We start from the raw sequence: 4,389 nt of genomic DNA on the forward strand, positions 1-4,389 counted from the left end.
ACAACTCTCATCAATCGGGAAAGTACTCATAAAATACATCTCATTAATGCTGAATGTTTGATTTCCATGTTATTGAGAAAGTAGTTACAAGAAGATGAGCTTACCATGAGTCCATGTCCTTTTAAAATTGACATCTAGAAGTACTTTTCAGATTTCATTGAAAAGGCACTAAGGATTTATGCATTTAATCATAAATCAGTTTTACCTCAAAAACAACAAGAACAAAAAAGCACTAAAACCAAATACTGAACTCTAATTACTGATATACATGTTGAAGTTTTTGTAGGAATATACTGATTCCATAACTTTGAAATGCATCAAGAAATTAGATGAATCAACGGTCATGGGAGTGTGTATATGAATATGGATGAATAGATATGTGATAAAGCAAATATAGTCCAATGCTAATTTCAACACTGACATCATGTATATATATATGAATTTTTACCGTGAAATTCTTTCAACTTTTCTGTATTTTTAAAGTTTTCCTAATAAAATGTTTGAAAAAATAAATAGTGAATTGACACCTCATAATATAAAAAATTCATTCTTAGTTAATATTTCTATGCATTTGAGAATCTAGGAGAATCTCTATTCCTACTATTTCCATGATAGTATTTTACATTTCTTTAAACTCACTTACCTTTGAAGTTTCTAAGTTCAATGTTTAGCAGGCTTACTGTTTATAATGGGTCATCTTAATTATTCCTTTCAAGTTTTTTACCTCCACAATGAATAATTATGTGTTTGAGTAATACATATGAACAAAATCTGAAAACGTAAATTGTCTGTGTACATTCTTCTAGAATTTGCTTTAATAAATGCCCTTTAAAAAGTTGGAGACACTAAAGCAAATATATGGGAAGCATGTATTATCTTTGTCATTTAATAGATCTGGCCAGAAACCCAGCTTCTTAAAATCCAAATTTATCATTTCCCACCTGTACCTTATCATGACAAATATTTGTTCTTATCCTTCAGATTTCTCATTGACCTATTCCATGGGTATTTTATGTTCTATTGATTTTTTCAGCTAGTACAATATTGTACATGTATTTCATAATACAATATTATTGGATTGTACTATCTCAATAGCTTAGGGACTGAGAAGTTTATCAAGTACAGCCTAATAGGTACCACCGTGAATGCCACAAAAACAGCATAAAAGAAATAAAACCCATTTTAAGAAATATTAATAAACAGATCATTTTGTCAAATGCTCAGGATAGGTAACTTCTCTGAGCCTTACTTCTTGAACCCTAACAGCTGTAAAAGAAGTCATATAACATGCTTGCACACCTCATCTAGTACACGTCAGGAGCTCAGTAAGCGTAAGCAATCATTTCTATCAGTATATTACTTTTGATTTGTATACTGTCAGCATATTGATAAGAGTAAAATATACAAAATTCATTTATACTCAAAAGAAGTTTCAACATTTTCCCACAAATATTTTTCACATTATAGACATTTTTGTTATGCTATTTTCATGGATAATGCCATCCTATCATTAACTTAGACAAGTTCTGATACTGCAAAGTCTACCTTTTCTGAGTTTTGGTAAGTGAAATTTTTTTATTTAAGAATCTAAGATAATGAACCTCACCTGGTGTTTTATAGTCTTTGGTAAGACATCATTCTTTTACTGCTATTCTGGACTAGTGACTCTGGTATTCCATTTGTGTGTAATGAGTCATTACAGAGAGAAAAGACTTTGTTCCTAAAATTATGTAATTTTTTTTTTCCTTTTTGAATTAAGGGTCTTTCCCATTTGTCATGTAATAGCCATTACTAATCTGTTCAAATCATTTATAAAGTTCTCACTTTCCATCAGTGCTTGCTATATTTTTTCATTCACAAAGAACAAACGGTATATTAATTTTGCTGCCTTCCTTATCTAATGGAATTTCTCTTCCAACCCACCTTATGTGAGTCAACTGACATGTGGCAAGTACTAGTCTCACAGATGGACCAGTAATGACAATGACACAATTGCTGCATTTTGTAACACAGGTGCTTGGATTGGCTTTGCCTGCTGGCCAGCAATTCACAAATTTTTGGCAGACCCCCACAGTTGTAAAAAGCAGCAAAGAGAGAGCACATACTCATTCGGCTGGCTCTCATCCTTCTCTGCAGTGGGCCCTATAGTTGAGCCAGACTCACGGCTATCATTGCTTCTTCATCTCTGAATCACTGTCAGATTCTTAACCCCTCCCTGCAACTTGCAAAGAAACCATTTTGATTTAATTGCAAATGTACAAATTAAGTAGTGAAATAATGTTTTCCTTCAGGCAATCTTTGCTACCAAAAAAAAGTAGAAACTATGACCCTTGAAGACAGTATATTTTCTTCCCAATCCAAAATGAAACATTTTTATGACAAACTTAAAAAATACACTTAAAAACAGATTTTCTTTAATAAAAGCCATGTATTTGCTATTAATTTTCAAGTTTAACCTTTGAGTTTCCAATCATACCTTTGACCTTCAAACTTGAAGATGTATCTAGAGAGAGTGACTATTTATATGTTTGTGGGTGAGTATGAAAATAGTGTTCACTGTGAGCCATTTTTCAGCATGAGTGCATATGAAAATTTGTCTTTAGTGAGAATATATGCACTGGGCTGGTTTCCAGGAATCTTAATATGACTTGGAGATAGACTCACCCTTGAGGAACTCATGGTGGAGTTGATGAGAACATCAGTGTGACACCTTTCGCTAGAAAGTATGAATAAAGTGAAGTAATATTGCTGGGGGAGAGGCAGTTGGGCCTGAATGGGTCAAGGAAAGTAATAGAAAGAGACTGACGTACACTTAGGGCTTATAGGATATGCAGCACTTCCTTAGGAACGTTTTCAGATGTAGGTAGTTCGAACAAAGGGAAATGGAGGAGCAGATTTGTTTTGGAAAATGGATTTCGGGTATGTTGGAAATAACTAAAGATGTAGTTGGACAGAGAGTCTTAGATCAGGCATGATCTAGTGGTTTATCCTAAGGAGTATGGGGTTTACTTAAACACAGGCCATGCAAATTATAAGCATGTCCAGAATAGAACAGTTGAATTACACATTCTGTAATAAACTTGTTCCATTTCCTGAGCTGCCCCATCTCACTGCACCATGGTACATTGAGTGAATCTAGCCAAAATCTTAGTCATTCTGAAGTCTTTCTATTCCTTCACACCCTATGTATCAGAATATTAAAAAGTTTTGATTTCACTTTCAAAGCATATTCCATCTTCTTATCTGAACCTTCACCCTTATTTTTCACTTTTAAGCCACAGTCATTTCCTTTTGGGACTATTATAATAGCCTCCATATTGATTTTCCTGCTTCTGTATGCTCTACCTTTCCTGGAAATCTATTTGTCACACAACAGAATGATCTTTTAAAATCTGAATCAGATCATATCATTCTTCTTATTACTCCCCTAATAGCTCCCCATGATAGAATTTAAAATAAAATGCAAAGTCCTTGGGGTGCCTGGGTGGCTCAGTGGGTTAAAGCCTCTGCCTTCGGCTCAGGTCATGATCCCAGGGTCCTGGGATCCAGCCCCACATCAGGCTCTCTGCTCAGCAGGGAGCCTGCTTCCTCTTCTCTCTCTCTCTCTGCCTGCCTCTCTGCCTACTTGTGATTTTTGTCTGTCAAATAAATAAATAAAATCTTGAAAAAAAAATAAAAAAAAATAAAATAAAATAAGTTAAAAATCGAAAAAAAAAATAAAATGCAAAGTCCTAATGCTCTTAGGAAACCCTACATGGTTCAATTTGATCTCCTGTGACTCGTGCTCTCTTTTTAAAACTCACTCTCTTTTCATTAAACACAATAAGCTTATTTTTGCCTTGGGGTTTTAGCACTAGCCTAGAATGTTCTATCTCAGGTATCTCTCAGCTATTTTCATTTCAGATTTAGGTATCACTGATTCAGGAGACCATTTTGACCATGCAACCCAAGTCAACCTCCAGATGTTCCTTATTAGTGCTCTTCTATGTAAAACCTTCTGAGTGTTTGGAAATGAGAATAAAGAAACTGCAACAGGATGTAAAACAATGTACTTTTTTCTTTATCAAGAAAGTTGTGTAACAAAAAAATGTCAATTAGATTTTTTAGACTAATTCCACATTCACACATAAAAGTTACCCCTCCTTTATATTTTGTGTGTAAGAGTATTACTTGCTTTGGTTTAGCAAATACAGCCAGTATGGTAGAAATTCTAAGAAGAAGTAGTTTTATCTTGATCAGAAAACAGACCCCATGGGGGTATGCCTGGGTGGCTCAGGCCACCCAGGTTGGTTAAGGAATGGACACTTAATTTAATCGCAGGTCATGATTTCAGTGTTGTAAGATCAAATTCTGTGCTGGATGTGAAGCCTGCTTAAGATTCTCTACTTC

This window comes from Mustela putorius, unplaced genomic scaffold (genome assembly GCF_011764305.1).
Source record: "Mustela putorius furo isolate JIRA1106 unplaced genomic scaffold, ASM1176430v1.1 tig00003834_pilon_pilon_pilon, whole genome shotgun sequence".
NCBI lineage: Eukaryota > Metazoa > Chordata > Mammalia > Carnivora > Mustelidae > Mustela > Mustela putorius.